Raw genomic sequence first — 22,042 nt, 5'->3', positions numbered from 1 at the left:
GGTTGGGAAAAAAGACCAGCTGTACTGTGGGGGCACCCTCATGGCAAGCCAGAATGTACACACAGATGTCAGCACACAAAGTCCAAACTGCGTTGCATCTGAACCACACACGTGCCAAAAATGTATGAGCAGGATTCTTGTTGGGAACAAAATGACACAGGCTGCAAAGCACGTACATTAAGCACTGGCCAGCATCACAAGGGCACTGCCCAGTGTATTTTAGTCCAGGCAATTCTCACACACAAGTCAGACCTGGCAATGAAAAATCAGGTTTGCACATGTATGCCTCTCCCACACCCACCCCCCCAATACCTGAGTCAATGTGATTTATACAGATCAAGAACTGACACCTCTTATTCAGGGTTACAACAACTGTGCTAGAAAAATTGCTTCATTTACACCACATCACCTCGTGGGGCTGACAACACATATTTGTGACAAACAACCATCAACAGATTGTTGTGAATAGCCACACAGGCACTGCCCAGTGTGAGTATGCACAAGCAAAATGGTGTATCCCTGTCCAGTGGACACATGTAGCACACATTAACAAAATCCAAACTAGGCCAGGGAACAATGCCACAGAGGCAGACCTATGTAGCACACACAGAGAATGTGCACAGTGTTGGATGACACACATGATTAGGAGGCCTGGGTGTCTCAGGGGACTGTAGTGGGCACACTGCTCCATGGTCCTGGAATGAGCTGACTGTACCATGTTCAACCGTCATGGCACTATGCATATCTCACACTCATGCACATCATGTCTGAGGCCACAACATTGCTCATGCATGCTGCAAGGGTGTCCAGTTGAAAGCTCACACTCGTATGTTGAGAATCAGCATCAGTGACAACAACTATGGACCCCCAACATAGTGAACAAGTCATGGCACAGGCAAGGTACCGACACAACTCACAGACCACCCTCCCACACGATACAGAAAGCAATGAGCACTTAGATGTACTGGCACCCTAGATGACCATGTGCAAATGTGATTACACACACACCAGGGGACACATGTCAAGGAGAGGAAGGGATGAAAAAGATCCCCAGGTGACATTTGGGAACAGAAAATGCACTGCACATATGAACTCTGGGAGTGTATTCATGCAAAATAGCACTTCCTAAAGCTGGCGACACATAACACGACAAAAAGCCATGTATCTACCCCCTCCTTGCTGCGGTCTCTCCTGTAACTGCCTATCGACGTCAGGGAAGACCACCGCCAGGACACGTTTCATGTGGTGGGTCAGTTGTCGGCGGCCGCCGTGGGGGCGAGGAGGAGAGAGATTGAGCTGGACCCGGGCGATTCGCCGGGTCCAGCACCGGATGTCCCGCCACCTCTTGCGGACCTGGGCCAGCTGCCGATCACACACCCCCGCAGTCCTCACTGCCCTGACGACGTTGGTCCAGATCACCCCCTTCTCGTAGACAGTTACCTGTCAGGATGACAAAGTGACACAACATCAATACACCTGCTCCATGTCCCAGAGACACACATTAGAACATCTTTGAAATGTTGAACAGGGCATAGGATGCCGACATGAATAGCCTCATTCACAACATGAAATTGGCCTGTGTGCAAGCGCCAATGCAGTACATGGCATTGAAAGTCTACAGGTGGCATGAGGGGTGCAAAACACTCAATGAAAATGCCACACACTGTGCAGCACATGCAACAGCAGGCTGATGGGCAGCACGTGCCATGCAGTCACATGTCCCACTCCACTGACACACCCTCAGCAGACTAGACAGACACACCCAGCCACAGATCACTAGCCTGTCATTGACAACAGCGGATACAACTCTCACTCTGCACATGTGCCATTTGCCAGGGGGTAGTCACAGGTGTTGTGCTAGCTCTGCAAGTCAGACACAAAGCACGGCTCACTTGTCACATCAGATGGTTAGATCAGTAGCCTCCAACATGCAGCTGTGGTGCAACCCTTCACATAGACACTCACCCACATGACAAGGAACATTCACACACATCAATGTGCATGAGGTCGTACACGTCATTTGGACACTCTCACCACAACTCATACACATCTGTGGGTACAGTCACCTGTCACACCGGGGGGACCACTGAATCACCTCAGGACAACAGGAATAAAAGCCCCCAAGGATTAGCCAGGTTGAATGTCTCATGCACTATGCAGTGAAAGTCACTGTAAGCACCATGCAAGTGAGGAGTGCACACAGGAACTACATGATGCTCTGCATGGGAGCCATAAGCATGACCCCCCCCCCCCCCCGGGACACACTCTAAACAACATTGCATGTCAGTCCCACCTGGACACAATATTGACAGTCACACAACAGGTGCATAGGCAAAGGTAGTGGACTCAGCACTCACCTGCTCCCCTGGTCTCCCATACAGGCTGGTGTACTGTGGGAGGAGGACGTCCAGCAAGGCCTGATTCTCCTCCTGGGTGAATGGCTGGGCCCTCTCCACAGCACGAGACATGGTCCAGGGAAGCAGAGACAGCAGCAATGTTGTTGACAGGAAAGTTGTGCAGGCAAGTGCCCTCTCATGACTTCTGGCTGCCTTATATCTGTCTTGCTGAGGGGCATTCATTTTGAGGAATACATAGTGATTGGTCATAATCATTCGCATCTTACGTTTACTCCAATCCCTTTAAACATACACCAGTGACAGCATTTGCATCGTTCAAATTTAGAGCATCATGTCAAGTCAACAACCACTTTGCAACATTGTATTTTGTGGCCAACTGACTTTTCCAAGACACCTGATGGAAAAATTTGAAGAGAAAACTCGGTATCCATGACAAACCAGCATGCATTTAGGGCCTAATACTTGTCCCGTATGTGTCCCCTATGTAATTTTGAAAGCCACACACAGGTACGGTGCGTTTCACACATACCCCTACGGCACCAGTTGCACAGTGCGTTTGACACGTACGTGTTGGCACTGGTAGTACACGTACGTATACAACTAGTGTGTACACGTACTTGTACACGTACGTGTAGGCACTGGTAGTACACATACGTGTACTACCAGTGCGTACACGTACGTGTACCACTAGTGCGTACACGGACTTGTACACATACGTGTAGGCACTGGTAGTACATGTATGTGTACAACTAGTGCGTACACGGACTTGTACACGTACGTGTAGGCACTAGTTGTACACGTACGTGTACTACCAGTGCGTACATGTACGTGTACAACTAGTGCGTACACGGACTTGTACACGTACGTGTAGGGCACTAGTTGTACACGTATGTGTACTACCAGTGCGCACACATACGTGTACAACTAGTGCGTACACGGACTTGTACACGTACATGTAGGCACTGATAGTACACGTACGTGTACAACTAGTGCTACAACTAGTGCGTACACTGACTAGTACTGGTACGTGTAGGCACTGGTAGTACATGTACGTGTACTACCTTAGTACACGTACGTGTACAAGTATGCATACGCACTAGTTGTACACATACTTGTACACGTACGTGTACTACCTCAGTACACATACGTGTACAAGAACGTGTATGCACTAGTTGTACACGTACGTGTACAAGTACGTGTACGCACTAGTTGTACACATACATGTACTACCTCAGTACATGTACGTGTACAAGTACGTGTACACACTAGTTGTACACGTACGTGTACAAGTATGTGTAGGCACTAGTTGTACACGTATATGTACTACCTTAGTACACGTACGTGTACTACCAGTGCGTACATGTACGGGTACGCATTTCACACACTTACAATGGTAATACAGCCGTACACATGCCAGGAATGGAGGGCTACGAGTCGCACATGGATGTCCATCAAGTACTTATCATTGCATACTGTCATGTGCAGGCCCTAGGTGTGTTAGCCAGTGATATTGCACAGGTCATCTCATCTAGTTGCATAATTGATGTGTTCTGACCTGTGGACACATGTCATGTGTGATGGGGCACGATGTGGCACACATCACCTTGACACTTGCCACATGTGTGTCTGGAGTCCAACTGTGTCATGCATAGCAGCAGTGGGTGGCACAGTCATCAACACCCGCACCTGTCTCCTGATGCCAGGGACAGGGACACTTTATCAACTGAACTGTCACGATCAGCGTGCCCCTTTGGAACTATGTCAGGTGTGTGTCATGTGTTACCATGAGCTTGATGTCAGTGTCCCGTCAACGGCATCTGCTGTTGGTGCATCCAACAGGGGACTGTGTGGAGATGGGCATGTAACACATCTACGCACACCGTGCCACATGTGGATTCCCAAGGCTGTAGGGTCTGTGTGCATCGGACATCATATATTTTCTGTCATACATGTGTTTGTTGTCTCAATGGCTGTGTCTTTGGGTTGTCACGTGTACCCCTTCATCGCACTGTGTTTGATATGTACAGTTGACATTCCATGTGACCTGTGCGTGTGCCTTGCAGTCAGCTGTCTGGATGAGATGACATACTTCAAATGCAGCTATGTGGTTGTGTGTCACTCCGGTGATATCTGTGACTCTTCACTCAGACTGGCCCCCAAATCATTTCAGGGCATGTCATGTAGACTTGACAATCAACAGGTGTATCAGGCTTTTTGTAGGAGTGCCAGCAAGCTGGCATCTGTGTCCTGGATGTATTGCACACACCCGACTCCATAGTTACCTGATGTGTATTAGCAGTGTAGCATGTGCTATGTTCATTGACATTGATGTTGGCCGACTCTCAATCTTCATTCTTCAAAACTATGTTTTGCAGGGCACCACCTGTCCCAAGACTAATGCCAGACTTGGCTGCCATGAGGGAACGTGCAAGCATCCGCTGTTACAGATTCACTCAACAGTTAATTGAGGACCTGACAAACAAGCTGGCACCACACCTCCAACCGCAACACAGGTATCCTACTGCGCTGACCCCCAAGATGAAGGTGATGGCAGCCTTACATTTTTTTGCCACAGGTACGTTTCAATTGACCATAGCTGATGTGGGTGGGATGTCCCAGACTATGTTCAGCCGTGTCCTGCCGTGTTTTAGCAGCCATTATGGAGCACCTTGATGAATTCATCAAATTTCTGACTCCAGAGGGGTTGAGGGATGTCAAGGGGGATTTCTATGCCCTGGGTGGGATGCCCCATGTCATTGGGTCCATTGATGGTACACATGTGGCTTTTGTACCACCACAGGCACAGGAACAGGCCTATCGCAACCGCAAACATTACCACTCGATAAATGCCCTTGTGGTGTGTCTTGCTAACATGCTGATTTCCCATGTCTGTGCACGTTTTCCAGGATCAGCACACGATGCCTACATCATGGGGCGTAGCAGGGTGCCACAAATGATGCAGCGGCTGCACAACAAACGAGCATGTCTTGTTGGTGGGTATAGTCTTTTTGTCCTATGTGTTGCGGTATCTTTGTCTCTTACGGCATCTCCTGACCCACTTATTTACATGATGTTTCCATGTAGGGGACTCTGGCTATCCCAACATGCCATGGCTGATGACACCTCTCCGCAACCCAAGAACAGCTGCAGATCACCGGTACAACGATGTACACGGGCAGACCAGGCGAGTGATTGAGAGGACGTTTGGACTCCTGAAGAGCCGATTCCGGTGCCTGGACAAGACAGGCGGGTCCCTCCCTTATGCCCCGGAAAAGGTCTGCAAAATCTTCATCGTGTGCTGCATGCTGCACAACATGGCAGTTGAGAAGGCAGTGCCACTCATCCTGGATCCAGATGAGCAGGAACATCCACCCGTGAAGGATCAAGGGCTTGGTCACGAGGCTAGTGATAGGGAGGAGGAGGGGGATGATATCCGGAGTCAGCTCATACGCAACTTCTTCTCATAATGGTGAGTCACCGGGTATGAGTGTGCAAGCTTGTAGCATTGATTGGCATGTGTTGCAATGTGTGTGTCCAGCTGACTGAATGCAAAGTGACTTGGATGTGTGTTCTGATGTGTCACTCGAGTGATGATGTCATGCAACACAGTTTTGCGGAGAGACTTGATTTGCAATTTACATGTGTCCAACATTGTCCATGTTTTGTACACTTCCATGTGTGCATTGAGAATTGTTTTAGGTGACTTCTCGTGTGTCTGTCATTCCCAGTTATTTTGCACCTGTTGTCTGCTTGTGTCATTGTTGTCCTCCTGCTATTCCTCGTGAAGATTGCAACGTGTGCTGAATCAGCGTTCCATGCACGGACATGTGGAAATGTCAGTTTGGGTAAGGATTGCAGCAAGGCTTTTTGGTGGGGGTACAGGTTGGGAATGTGTGGTGACTGCTTCTGTGCATGTTGTGGTACTATTCATACATGTCTTCTCACCATGGAGCATATAACATGTAGCATCACTCCCATGACATGATAGTCAGCCTTCTTGACAGTCATCTGTAGTGGAATATGGCGTATGATGAAGGCATCAATGTGTGTAGACATTGCCTCTGAAACATTCCAGATGCTACGGGTGGACATAGTGGGGGACATCAACAACATGCTCTATGGGGAATTGCAGCCTCTCCGTGTGCAGCAGGATGTGTTTTGCTCATCCCCTTACCTTGTGTGCCAGTTCATTGGGATTGACATCATCCGTGTTGTGAAGGGGTTGTCCAGCGTATGTCCCACATGTTCTGTCAACTGACCTGTGAGTCTGTTAATATGGATGCATATCCCTTTGTGTGTGTATGTGGAATAAAGGTGTTCAGCACAATCCAAAGTGCCTCATCTCGGTCACTGCAGATCTCTTACCAGTTTGCATGCGTCATCTATGGCATAATTGACAAAAATTGAGCATATGAGTGTATGTGTACTTTGGCAACATGCATGCAGTGCTTTATGGCTAATGATCTCTATTGTGCATGAAGTACCTGGTTGGGTATGTATTTGTGCAGGTTGCTCCCCACAACGGGACGTGAATGCCTGCTGAGGGTGTGTCTCCTTTGTGCATCTCCGCATTTTGTTGCCTGATACAGTGGCTGTAATTTATGGTGATTGATCATACACTTTCTGGGAGGGACCCATGAGTAACCTGACACTCCTTCCTTGACATACACCTGCTGCACTGTGCCTTGGAGAGCTCCTTGTCTTTGTCGGTGATTTTTGCATAATTTCTAACCCCTTCCACCTGCTGCTGCCTCACCTGCGGCCCCGCCACTCCGAGTGCCCTGATTGTCCAACCCCCACGCCTCAAAAATGCTCAGCCCTTCCCCCTCCACCCATTCGAAATGCAGCCAGCAGCTTTTCTGTGGCACTGTGGCCCCAGCGCTGTGCCAAAGGCAGGACCGTCTAGTCTTTGCATGACCCACGTCACACAACAGGCTCATGCTGCAGCCACTCTCCAAGCAATGTCCTCGTGACAATCATCCGCCTGCCATCAGGCAACCCCTAAGCACACACAGGACACCTTCGCATGCTGAGTGTGCTACTCCAACTGCCTACACAGCGCTGCCCAGCCTACCAGACCCTGTCAGAACAACCAGGTAATGTGCCTGCTACTCCACACCCGCTCCATCCACCAGCACGCCATTGGACTCTGTTACCTCCTCAACACTACAGCCCCACACATCACCTTCATGACAGTAACCTGTACAAAAGCATCCTCAGCACATGACGTCTTCATTGCCATCTCAGACGGATCCAAGATCACCCGCAGGGACGTCAACACCAATCCCGGGGGCTGAATTGCTATTTCTTCACAAGTACACCCTCAGAGTCACAAATCGGGGTTCACAGCAACTCCCTGGCAACCCTCGGAGTAACACTCATCTCCAGATCTGCAGGCCTACATCCACAATTCTGCTAAGCCATCAACACGTACATCTGCACGCAAGCCCTCACCTCCACAGGCTACATGTGGATGGGGGCCTGTAACTTCTTGCTGGAGGGGAAACACACCACCATCCATCATTGGTCCATCAACATTTGAATCCACGTCTCCAACAAGCAACACAGTGCCACACACCCCGCTACAGATCCCTCAAAGATGCTTGATGTAAGTCGCCACAGACAAGCTGTGTGGGACACTCAAAACAACACCACCGCCACACACCCTGCAGACTCATGCACTGGATCAGCAACTGATCCAACAATCTTGGCACATTGACAGACTTTCCTGTGAAGCACAACAACAGTTAAGGTACCTGGGACAAGGCTGACCTACTGGACTCTTACAGACCTAGCCCGACTCTTGTGCAAACCTTGCAACACAAAGAGACATAATTTTCCTTACAGCCCTGGAACACACCACACACAGCCATCAACATATCATCAGCAAGGACAAGTGGAGATCCTTCAGATAGTGCCAAGACACCCAACCACACGACATCAAGGAGCTCATCAGCATTGTGAGTGAACTGACAGCAGATGTCCATCCAAGACACCCCACCCTTGCAAGGCAGATCCCATCCCTTGCAACCTTGTACCACTGCAAGCTCATGGCCATACACAACAGCTTTGGCACACAGAGGCAGATAGCACTATTATCCGCTGGACAAACCCCCTCAGGTCCTGGACTCCCGTCAGCGGCAAGTACACAACAGGGATCATGTGCACCATCCACTCTGGCTCTCTATCAGGCCCCTTCCCACACAACATCTCAACTACATCATTCCCCATCCTTGAAGCCCACGTCCAGCGCGTCATGAATATCTCCTTTGAGTTAGCCACATTCCATGGGTACAGGAGGCATGCAGAGCCCCAGGCCCTTCTTAAACAACGGACGGCAGTACCGCAGGATCTCCTGGTACATCACCCTGCTTCCCTACCCAGCAAATGTCATCAGGAAGACACTCAACAAGCAACTGACCAATTTCCTCCATGCAACCAGCTGCAGCCAACCGGCACCAGACCGTTTTCAACAGTAATCACACCACTGCAACCGTCATCATTGCCACCACCAACGACTACTTTGCCCTGCTCACCAATGGTGAGGCCACCAACCTTGACCTCTCAACGGCATTCTATACCATTTGCTACCACACTGTCAGCTCACACATCTCCAACACTGGTATCCAGAGTAGGGCCCAGGATTAAATCAGAAAGTAGCTCACCAGCAAGGCCCAGGGAGCCTGCCTCCACCCTGCAACATGTAGTACACTGGGGTCATCTGGCCCATGCCACAGGGCTCTTCTCTCCACGTGACAATCTTCAATGTCTCCATGACCCCCCTCTCCACCATCACATGCACACACAACCTCATCATCATCTGGTATGCCTTTGACACCCAGCTGCTCCTCAAACTCACCAAAGAGCCAGCCATTGCCAGATCCAAACTTCAAGAAGGCATGAGATCCGTTGATGAATGGCTGAACATCAGCCATCTGAGGCTGGACTTGGACAGGACAGAGGTCATCATCTGAGGATTGTCCCCTTACAGCTGGGTCAACTCCCTGCGTCCCACTAGTCTGTGCACCGCACCAGAACCCAGTGGCCACGCACGCAAGCTGGTGTTCATCATGGGCCCATCGCTCACAATTACCATGCAACTCACCAACATCTGTAGCTCATACTGCAACACCCTCCACATGCTGCTAATGACCCCCAGATAGATCCACTCCAAGGCAAGACAGACCGTTCCCCTGGTCCAGGACACCAGCCGGCTCAACTACAGCACCGGCCTCTACGGAGGACAACAACAAAAATGCAGGAGAACTTATCCACATCCAGGGTGCATCTGCACACCTCATCTGCAACATCCCCCGCCCCAGCCACATCACCGTCCACCTGAGAGAGGTACAATGGCTCACTGTGTGCTGCAGGATCACCTTCAGACTCCTCAACCACACTCAGGAGGCAGTCCACAACCCCAGACCCAAACCGACCTTGGACGTGTGTCATCCAACACCCCGTTGGCCCAACTCCATGCAGCCCACCTTGCCCTGGCTACCATTCATCACATCCACATAAAATCTGGATGCAGGAGATAGTTCTCCCACCTCAGAAAACAGACCTGGTACTCTTTCCCCGGGCACATGAACATGACCCATGACCTCTACACCTTCATGTAACTCTTCCAAATTGGTCTGTCTGAGCAATATAGCAAGCCCCCCCTCAGCAGCTTGAGGCCATCACGGGTGAGTATTGTGCTCCATGTCTGTATTTTGTGATACATTGTGAGCCATGTGTGTCCTCGACCGGACTCAGATCCAAGTGTATGGATGGGTGGAGTTAGTTCCACACTCAGGCATACTTCGACTTTCAATTATTATTTTTTTAATTTCTAGCTCTGGGGCGTGATTTGTGCACAGAAAAAGGGAAAATGCAGGGACCATAGAATCCAAAGTTCACAGGGGGAGATGGGATTCTTGGCATTTGAAGTCATCAGAGTCCAGCCCACAGTGTTTGGCATCATTGGTCAGACCATGTGGCCGATGATGTTAGTCAATGAGGTGATGCTGTCGCACATGAAGGCCAGGTGCCAGACAAGGTGACCTGGGAGATGTGGATGGCCCGCTGCCTCTCATAGTCTTCCTCCGGGGACCAACCTTCCTCCGGGGACCCTCAGATGCAGGCCTTGACGATGCTTGGGACGCTCCATCGGACGAATCCTCCTCCTCCTCCCTCCCTGTGGCTGGTGCTGGTCTGCACCTGGTGGCACAGGGAGGGTTGCCCATGTTGTCGGCGATCCGACGGAGTGAATGGCTTATGTCCCTTTGCACCACCAGGAGCTCAGCCAGTCTTGCCTCTATCCGTCCTTGGTGTTGTTGTTGACTGGCGTGTTGCTCGGCCTGCTGGTTTTTGATCTCTGTGAGGGTCACCACTACCTGGCTGATCTCCCTGGTGTCACGCCGGTATGCCTCCATGATGGTGTGGATGTGTGACATACCGGTCCCTTCAGCTGGCTGGTCAGGTTCTCACCTCCGCCTGCCTCCACTCCCACCACCCCTGCCCACACGAGCCTGGCCTGCCGTTGTGGGCACATCGGGTCGATGGGACCCCTGAGGGATGGCAGTGGTGGTGTTGTCTACCTCCTCCTGGGTGCCCGCCGCACCTTGTCCCTCCTGGTCAGACTGGCTCTGTTGTTCACTGCGGGCAGGGCTCCTGGGTGTCTCCTGAGATGTGGCAGAAATGGGGTTGGTGGTTGGCACAGATGTTCCTGAACCAGGTTCTGCAGGGGCTTGGACACCAGAGGGGCCAGGTCGGTCGGGGTCATCCGCGAAGTGTTGAGAGGCGTCGCTGCTGGTGGGATCCAGTTCCTCCCGAGCCTGTGACTGTGATTCTTCACCCCCATTTTTGGGGGGATTATCATCACGTTGCCCTGTGTGTGAAAGACAGACAATGTTAATGCTGTTTCATGCAACATGCATGTTTCATACACATTCAAGTTGACACTGTTCCTCAAGGAAGTTGTATGTGTCTAGCATTCTCCTCAATGTTCACTTGTGTATGGGTATGTTGCGGGGGACAGCTTGATATGTTCTCCTGAGTCTTTGACATGTCGATTTGTGGCTTGGGTGCTTCTTCGGATATGTATTGGTCTTGTTGTGTTACATGTCCATTGTGACAGTGGGTAAATCCATTGGCTGTCCTGGTGGTGTCTGCTTGTGTAAGGGGTGTGTGTGACAGGGCCTGCTGGTGGGTGTAGTGTGATTTGGCACTGGGGCTCCCAGGTGATGTGGCTGTCCCCCCATGGCGCATGCTGCCATGACAGTGAGTGTGAGTTCCTGTCCTAGATATCTGACCTTGTTGTGTTGGTGTTTGTGTTTGCACTGGTCACAGGAGGGCCTTGTGCTGCCTACACCAGGGCCAAGTGTGAGCTATCTTGTCAGTACTTTCCCAATCCCTGTGCATTGCGCATGGTGCATGGGTATGTAGCTGGGCCATATGGGATGAGGGCAATTCTGTCTGATTTGGAATTCAAACATGCGTTTTGGGGCACCCACCCTCCCAGCATACCGGACATCCATTCTTGGGTTGGTGCTTCGTGTAGCATGGGACATAGCATGGCCTTGCTTTCTCAATGGGGCATACACGTTATTGGCATTCGCGTTGTTTTTGACTGTGGTTCTGGCGGGTGAGGGCTTGGGGGTAGTTGCGTGCATTTGGTGTAGTTGGGGTGTGGATGCCATTACCCCCATGTTACGTAAGTTGTTTGTGTACTCACCAGGCTCTGGATGTCCTTGGAGTCCATGTACTCCCACCGGCGGAAGCATGGCCATCACCTTCTCCTCCCAGGGATGGTAATGTACTGGTCTGCGGGGCGCACCACCTCCAGTGATGTTGCTCTGGGCGTGTTCTTCATTCATTTTTCTCTTGATCGCCCTCCGCAGACTGTACCACCTGGCTTGGCATTCGGTCCTGGTCCTTCTGATGGGTGCAACAGCATTCACCCTATCGACGATCCTCTGCCACAGGCGTGATTTTTCAGCTATGCTGGTCTGTCTGACCAATGTTCCAAACAGCTGTGGCTCGACTTCATTGTCAAGGATCTCCAGCTCCTCCCTTGTGAACTTTGGATTTTTGTCGGTGGGCATGGTGTGGGGTGAGGGTGTGGATGGTTGTGGGTGTGTGGGTCTGAATGTGATGGTGTGTGTGAATGTGGCGATGGGGTATGTGTGAAGGGGTGTGTTTGAAGGTGTATATGTTAAGGTAGATGGGTGCAGTGGTTTGTGTGTGCTCTGTAGCAGTAGTGAGTCTGTTGCAAAGGCTCATGGTTTGTGTGTGTGGTCTCTTTTTATTGGTCCATTTGTGGGTGGGGCTCAGTTGGAATTTTTGGTGGGTGTGTTATAAGGGGTGGTTGTGAGTTTGCCCCTCTGTTTGCCTGTTTGGTTGTGTCCAGGTCAGTCCTTTCCATTATTTGTGCAGTGTAGACGTGTTTTGTGGTGTTGTGCGAGTCGAATAGGCCCTCCTTGTGTTGTTTTACAGTGTCCGTGGTTCAGTACGGTACAGGGGTACGAGTCGTACAGCCACACACCCCCATGCGTAGTGGATGTAAGGTACGTACACGGACATTGCTATGTACGGTACGTACACCCCATTGCTTATGTACGGTGCGGGTGCGTAGACCGCCATTGCGTATGTACGGTGCGTGCCCGCAACATCGCGTACCCGCAACATCCGCCGTACATACGCGATGTTGGGGGTATGCACCGTACATTCGCAATGGGGGTACGGTGCGTACATACGTGCTGGGGGTACGCACCGTACATACGCGCTGGGGGTACGCACTGTACATTCGCACTGGGGGTACGGTGCGTACCTACGCGCTGGGGGTAGGGTGCGTACCATTCATGCTGGGGGTACGGTGCGTACCTACGCGTGGGGGGTACGGTGCATACCTACGCGCTGGGGGTACGGTGCGTACCTATGCGTACCTACGTGCTGGGGGTACGGTGCGTACCTACGTGCGAGGGTACGGTGCATACCTACGTGCTGGGGGTACGGTGCATATCTACGCGCTGGGGGTACGGTGCATACCTACGCGCTGGGGGTATGGTGCGTACCTACGCATACCTACACGCTGGGGGTACGGTGCGTACCTACGCGCTGGGGGTACACACCGTACATTTGCACCGGGGGTACGGTGCGTACCTACGCGCTGGGGGTACGGTGCATACCTACGCGCTGGGGGTACGGTGCGTACCTATGCACTGGGGGTACGCACCATACATTCGCGCTGGGGGTACGGTTCGTACAAACTTCGCTTCATAGCGGGCAAAGTCATTCCCCGTGTACGGGACGTTTTCCGTACGAATCGTAAATTGTAAAGCCGGTCCGGAACGTACAATTCGGTCGGACTTTATTTTTACGATTTGTACGGAGAATTGTCCGGGTCCGTCTCGTACTAATTTTCCGGCTACGATTCGTACGGATCGGGCAGATCCGTATGTACTTTTTCCCGTACGGATCGTTCTTCACGGGTCGGACGTGACTTGTACGATTCGTACAGAAAAGAATACGTATACGAGTCGTACGGGAAAAAAAAATACAGGATCGGAATCGGCCCCTAAGTGTTGTTTGTTTCGTTGTTGATTTCTGAGTCTCCAGCCCAAAGAACCCCCTGTAGGAGGGAGGACGACTCGGCACAGCGGAAGTATGAAGACCCGGACGGAGCCGTGCGGGAAACGCCAGAAACTGGGCTCGTTCTAGTCACCCTGGGAACGGGTGATGTCAGGACGCCTGCAGCGGACAAAAGGGGCGGAACCCGGAACAAGGACGAGAGGAGCCGGACGGAGATTGAGAGGAGCAGGACGGAGAACGAGAGGAGCGGAGGAGAACGGACAGCGGAGGAACGCGTATCAGGAGCGGAGGCCGTAGAGACACCGGAAAGGAGGACCGAAGGCGCTGGAGGAGAAGAGACGGAGGTCGGAGACCCAGGCGCGGGAGTCCCAGAGGCCACAGCAACCCCAGAGGAGGGATACACTGCGTTTAAGCCCGGCGGCTCACAAGGAGGAGAGGACGCCCCGGGTACGACTGCCACGGCCCGGTACACGGGTCGTGGCCTCAGGCAAGTGCCACTCAGAGGGTCTTTTTGGTGGGGTGGCTGGGACATTCATTAGGAATTACACACTACCGGAACCCTTACTCCCTCACAACCCTTTACAAGGTTCCCAGCTTGATAACCCCATACCCTTCCCTCACGTCGTTATGGTGGAGGTGGCACAGCAAGACTAGAGCAGGACAATTCCTAACCGGAGCATTTCTGTTCTTTATTTTCTTTTGGTGGCCTGGCGAGGAACCCTGGAGAGTATCCCAAGACCCAAGAAGAGGGCAGACCAGGATAACCAGGAGTTGAAAGTGGTAGCGGGACCGTTACTCTTCGCAACAACCAGAATTCAGAAGCCTGATTTCTTGGAGACTGTTATTATTTCCTTTGAAAACACTTTGGTCACCTAGACTTCTTGCCTATTGCTGTGGCGAATAAACAGTACCCCGCATGCAAAGAATAAATTGACTGGTTTCTTCCATACCACTAGTCTGCCATCGACCATCCTTACAAAGTGGTGTCAGAAGTGGGATTAGTCCCCGTCCCGGTGTGTCGACGCCATGACACAACCCGTGCCTATTGAGGATGTGCTGACACAATTGGCCGAAGGACAAAGACACCTACAGTTGGTGTTTGAACAACAGCTACAGGCTGCTAGAATTGAGAGAGAGGCGTTACAGGGAGCTCTGAAGGAGCAGGCAACGGTGGTTGCCTCGAACCAACAAGTACAGGACACGGCAATCCTACGACTCACGGACGCTATAGTCCATACTCGGGTCCACCCCACTGTACCAAGCACGGTCCTACAGAAGTATAAGGAAGGCGAAGACCCTGACTACTTCTTCTTGAATTTCGAACGAGTGGCGTCCACAGCAGCCTGGCCACAAGAGAGGTGGGGCCAATACATCGCCCCGCTTCTTTCTGGAGAGTTACAAGCCGCCTATCAAGCCGCTAATCCCGATGGGACTACTGCCTACGTGGACGTAAAAAAGGCGATCTTAGAGAGACTAGGGTTCGATCAAGATCACTATCGGAACAAGTTCAGGAAAGAGAAATGGACTGTGGGGGATAATCCTCGGGCTTTGTATTACCGAATAAGGGACTTAGGGAACCGGTGGCTGACCCCGCATATATCCACCATGGAAGAAGTCGTCGAAAAAGTATTCCTAGAACAGTTTCTGGATGCCCTACCACCCACCACGAAGTCATGGGTGAAACAACACCCGCACCTCACTGCAGCCTCAGCAGTGGAAATAGCATGCGCCTTCCATAGGGCCCCTGATTTTAGAGCAGGCACCACACGAACACAGTCTCCATTTCCCATCTCACGACCCCTGTTACAGACCTCCACCAGACCTCCTCTAAAACCTGAGCTAAAGCCATTTTCACCCCTGCGAGTTAGTCCAAAACCCTCCCCTACTTCTACGGGTACCAGTGGACAAGGCCCTCAGTGTTTCAGCTGTGGTGAATGGGGCCATATAGCTAGACTATGCCCCCACCGTGTATCACCCACTGAGCCCATGGACGTAGGGTACACCAGAGGCAGGATTCTGTTAGCACAGGGGGGCTCTCAACGCTACAGAACAGAGGTTTATTTAAACGGCAAGAAAAGACAGGCCCTGTTAGATACAGGGTGTCACGTCACAGTAGTTGACGGATCCCTGGTTGGGGAACAGCAGTTGCAGACCACTGAGCAAGTAAAAGTCGTATCCCACGGCAGAAGTCGTCTTGGACGTAGATAACGACCCACATCTTAAAAGAGTGGGGGTGATCCCCTCTCTGCCAGAACCCGTTATCATAGGGACCGACCACCCAAAGTTTGAGATCTATATAGAGGGAACGAAGAAAAATACCCACACATGGCTAGACGAAGCTCCTTTTCATACTGCAGAGATAAAAGCCCTAGAAACTCGAGAAAAGAAAAGTAAAAGGGAAAAACGTAATGAGAAAAAACAGTTTCATTGTTCGCAAATATCAAGGAGTGCCTTTCCCCTTTCCCTTGCAGATACTGATGGGACACCTCCTCATAGCTACCGGGCAGCCCAACGGGATGACCCCACGCTCATACATGCCTGGGAGCAGGTCCAGGAAGAGCCTCCAAACCAGGTAGGACCCTATTTTCTCGTAAAAAGGGGATTGTTATACAGAGCTGAGAAAAAGGATACAGGCGAGAAGACACAACTGCTTGTTCCCCTATCCTTTCGGGAACACGTGCTCCAGTTAGCCCATAACAAAATGGGGGGTGGGCACTACGGCAAGGAGAATACCCTGAAGTATCTGTTAGAAAAGTTCTATTGGCCAGGGGTCTACAGGGACGTTGCCAGACACTGCGCTGCCTGCGTGCGATGCCAATATACAAGCTCAGGGCCCGTTACTAAAGCACCCCTACAACCACTCCCCATCATAGACATCCCATTTAAACGGGTAGGAATGGACTTAGTCGGGCCTTTAACTCCCTCATCCAGGGACCACAGGTACATACTCGTTATTGTCGATTACGCCAGTCGATACCCCGAGGCTTTCCCTTTGTCAGGTATGACTACCCCAGCTGTGGCACAAGCCATGATAACATTGTTTTCCCGAGTCGGTTTTCCCTCTGAGATCCTGACCGACCAGGGCACCCCATTTGTGTCACGAATGATGAGCCAGATTTGTGGCCTGCTAGGAATCAAGAAAATAAGAACTTCAGTGTATCACCCCCAAACAGACGGCCTTGTGGGGCGGTACAACAAAACTATCAAAAACCTGCTCCGCAAGGTCGTCTCTGACACTGGGAGAGACTGGGACCTGAAGCTTCCCCTGGTTCTCTTCGCCTTACGGACGCATGAGCAACGATCCACGGGGTTTTCCCCGTTTGAACTGCTGTTTGGGAGACAGCCCCGAATCTTTTTGGACATGGCCAGTGAACAGTGGGAGGGGGAAGAAGAGGAAGGGAAGCTCCTACTGAAATATGTTACTGACCTAAAGACATCATTGAACCACATATGGGGACTCGTACATGAAAATCTGCAGGAAGCACAGGGGGCACAAAAGAGGTATTACGACCGTAACAGTCGACTCAGGGTATTTCAACCCGGGGATAAGGTCCTTTTACTACTCCCGACCACAGAAGATAAGTTGTTAATGAAGTGGCAAGGGCCGTATGTGGTGGAAAAACGTATCACCCCTGTCACCTACAGTATACTACTGCCGCATAGAACAGGGGGGAAACAAATATACCACATAAACCTCCTAAAAAAGTGGGAGGATCCCCAGCCACCTGGAGGGCCGAACCCCGCCTTGATGGCCTGCAGCTCTCCGCAGCTAGATATACCTCTACTGTCGGTGCACAACCCCTCGAGTCCCTCCGTTCCCTTCGGAGAAATACTAAATACTGAACAGAAAGCGGAGCTAGGCACCTTGACACACTCCTTCCCGCACTTGTTTTCCACAAAACCCGGTTTAACATCCCTGGTCCACCATAAAATAGTGCCACTGAACCCAACAGTCATAAAGCAGAAACCATACCGTATTCCAGAAGCCCGCAGGGAGGCAGTGGAAAAAGAAGTAGTGGACATGCTCCAGGCAGGGATCATAGAACCGTCCCAGAGCAATTGGTGCTCTCCAATCGTTCTCGTACCAAAGCCAGACGGCAGTCTGCGCTTTTGTATTGATTTTAGACAGGTGAATGCGATCTCAAAATTTGACACATATCCAATGCCCCGAATAGACGAGATGGTAGAACGCCTGGGACCTGCTAGGTATATGTCAACCCTTGACCTAACAAAGGGGTATTGGCAGATCCCATTGGAGCATGCCTCCAAGGAACTAACTGCGTTCTCCACACCATCAGGCCTATATCACTTCAAAGTACTCCCGTTTGGGTTGCATGGGGCCCCAGCCACATTTCAGAGGCTAATGGACCAGGTACTAAAAACACACCAAAAGTATGCAGCCGCATATCTTGATGATATTGTGGTTTTCAGCCACACCTGGGAGGAACACCTAGTACACCTCAATTCCATATTTTTAGCCTTTCAGGACGCCGGCCTTACAATCAACCCAAAGAAATCCCTCTTAGGGACTAATCAAATACAATATTTGGGATATTCCATACAAGAAGGACACATCAGGCCCCAAGTTGACAAGATTGAAGCCATTCGCACCATTCCCAAACCAGTAACCAAGAAGGACATTCGATCCTTCTTGGGATTTATAGGTTATTACAGGAGGTTTATTCCCCACTTTTCATCCGTAGCCAGCCCACTCACCGAGTTACTGTCCAAAACACATCCCACACGCATTCAGACATGGCACGCAGCACAGGAAGCCAGCTTTGAGGCCCTTAAACACGCTATTTGCACCGCCCCAGTCTGGCGCTGCCCCAACTTTGGTCGTACCTTTGTCCTTCAAACAGACGCCTCGGACTGTGGGTTAGGGGCAGTCTTATCACAACTAGACTCAAGTGGAGAACTGAGGCCCCTGTTGTATCTCAGCAGAAAGCTGTTTCCCCGCGAGAAGAACTACTCAACAGTAGAAAAGGAATGTCTGGCTATTAAGTGGGCTATTGAATCATTACAGTACTATCTGTTAGGCAGACACTTCTTGGTCCTTACTGATCACGCTCCCTTGACGTGGCTCGCGCGGAATAAAGACACCAATTCCCGCATACTACGATGGTTTCTTGCTTTGCAACCCTTCTCATTTCAGACCCTCCACATGCCGGGGATGAAGCAACTAAGTGCGGATTATCTGTCCAGACATCCGGGTGGTGAATGGCCCCAACGTCCATTCCTAAGGGGGGACGACTGTAGGAGGGAGGACGACTCGGCGCAGCGGAAGTATGAAGACCCGGACGGAGCCGTGCGGGAAACGCCGGAAACTGGGCTTGTTCTAGTCACCCTGGGAACGGGTGACGTCAGGACGCCTGCAGCAGACAAAAGGGGCGGAACCCGGAACAAGGACGAGAGGAGCCGGACGGAGATCGAGAGGAGCAGGACAGAGAACGAGAGGAGCGGAGGAGAACGGACAGCGGAGGAACGCGTATCAGGAGCGGAGGCCGTAGAGACACCGGAAAGGAGGACCGAAGGTGCTGGAGGAGAAGAGACGGAGGTCGGAGACCCAGGCGCGGGAGTCCCAGAGGCCACAGCAACCCCAGAGGAGGGATACACTGCGTTCAAGCCCGGCGGCTCACGAGGAGGAGAGGACGCCCCGGGTACGACTGCCACGGCCCGGTACACGGGTCGTGGCCTCAGGCAAGTGCCACTCAGAGGGTCTTTTTGGTGGGGTAGCTGGGACATTCATTAGGAATTACACACTACCGGAACCCTTACTCCCTCACAACCCTTTACAAGGTTCCCAGCTTGATAACCCCATACCCTTCCCTCACGTCGTTATGGTGGAGGTGGCACAACCAAGACTAGAGCAGGACAATTCCTAACCGGAGCATTTCTGTTCTTTATTTTCTTTTGGTGGCCTGGCGAGGAACCGTGGAGAGTATCCCAAGACCCAAGAAGAGGGCGGACCAGGATAACCAGGAGTTGAAAGTGGTAGCGGGACCGTTACTCTTCGCAACAACCAGAATTCAGAAGCCTGATTTCTTGGAGACTGTTATTATTTCCTTTGAAAACACTTTGGTCACCTAGACTTCTTGCCTATTTCTGTGGCGAATAAACAGTACCCCGCATGCAAAGAATAAATTGACTGGTTTCTTCCATACCACTAGTCTGCCATCGACCATCCTTACACCCCCTTTTAGTAAAACTTGTACTTCTCGGCGTTGGTAACCTGAGAGTCAAGTGTTAACAAGGGGTAGATAGGTTCCAGTTGGTGGGTCTGCGGTACAAGAGCCTCAGGACACCAGTGTCACCAGTGGCAGAGCTAAGTAGCTAGACCTACTGCCGCCCGGGGCGGTGTAGGAAAGTAGTATCTGCTTCTTATGGTTACCCCCACTTTTTTCTTGATGTCTCATGGTTTTTGACTAGTCTGACCGGGATCCTACTAATCAGGACCCCAGTCTATCTGCTTTCTCCCCTAAATTGACATACATTTACTTTGTTAAACTCCAGAAAGGATACTGGGATACCCTTATAAGTCCCTAGTATATGGTACGCCATGTACCCAGGGCATAGGTACCCCAGAGGCCTCCCATGGAATGAAGCATGTATTATGCCACCCATGAGATGCCATGCAAAATGGAACTCTAGGTCTGCTACTGCAGCCTGGGTAAGGTGGTGCTTGCACCACTTACTTTAGATATAGGTTCACTATATCTAATGGTCACTACACTTAAAACTTATAAGTCACCCCTATAGCAGGTCTTAACAATCCTGAAGGCAGGGTGCTGGGTTTTATGTGAGAGGGTGCCACTGCATGAGCAGAGCCTCTCTGCAGCCTTCGGAGACAATTCTCCTGGGTTGTCTGTGACTTAGCCGGACATATAGGTAAAGGTGCATTATAACCTCGTGGTAAATTCTATCTCGAAAACGGCTGCTTAGAAACATATCGAGTTTGGTATCAAACACCTTGGAATCATACCTCCACACCAGTAACTGGTGTGGGAGGTAAGATTCCACCCTTCTGAAGCGAGCTTCGTGGGGTCACTGGTCTTACCGGTACCAGCCTTCTTGACCCGGACAGCACAGAATAGATGCTGCCTGCCAAAGACACATTTCTGCCCTCCTGCTGCTAAGCCATGCTCAAGCAGAGGAGGGCAGCACTTTAGGCATCCTGTCACAGGGAGGTGTGACCACCTCCCAGACAGGATTTTGTGTATTGGGGCTGAGTGGGTGCACTCTGACAGTGCCTGAAAGTCTGCACTGGGGGCACATTTGGTGTCCCTGTGCATAGTCCAGCTCAAACCAGTTCTGGGAGCCATTGGCTCCTGCTCTGGCACGAAACTGGACAAAGGACGTGTGTGTAGCCCCCCCTCTGTCATTCCCCTCCCCTAGGAAGGTCCCCCTAATCTGTCCAACCTTCTCCCTTGGTTACAAAAGGGCGTACCTGGCTGTAAGACTTTGGATTTTACGTGGACAAGATTCTACAAGAAGAAACCACTGACCTTTGACAGTCTGGACACCTTGGACTTTGCTGGACCTCAACCGGGCTCGACTTTGTCCCCCTTTCCGTCCGAAGCTTAGTTTGTGCCTTCCCTCCATACAGGCTCTGTGCAGGACCTGTGGTGCACTTAAGAGAACAGAAGAATCTCCCTTGGAGTGAAGGAGTCACTCCCCTGCTTTGCAGGCACCTAAAGCGCAACTGACCGGTCTGCTGCTCCTGAGCTCCTGCGGACTCCGAAGATTTCAGGAACACAGGAGGTAAGTTCCTGAAGGTCCCTGAGGTTGATCTGCCCTCTCACTGAGTTTGAGGCCAGAATCCCTCGTGGGGGCTGCGTAACATTTGCAAGTGCATATGCTTGTTGACTATTCCCGAGCTTGTGCATTGGACTCCCTGTAGTCCTGACCCTGAGCAGTATTTGCACCAAAGAGCTCTGGCCTCCTCACACCGTGTGCTCCGTGGGCTGGTGCTTTGCAATCTTGCTCGAAGTCCCCTCGCCACTCCTGGTCATTCGGCCTGTGGGTCCTCCTGAGGTCATCTTGATTGTTCTTGGGCTTTCCTGGTTGCTCCAGACATGTCCTGACTCTCCATTGCTTGGAGAGTCCCCTGG

The sequence above is a fragment of the Triturus cristatus genome, chromosome 2_1, assembly GCF_964204655.1.
Source record: "Triturus cristatus chromosome 2_1, aTriCri1.1, whole genome shotgun sequence".
Lineage (NCBI taxonomy): Eukaryota > Metazoa > Chordata > Amphibia > Caudata > Salamandridae > Triturus > Triturus cristatus.
Note: the sequence above shows the minus strand (reverse complement) of the source record.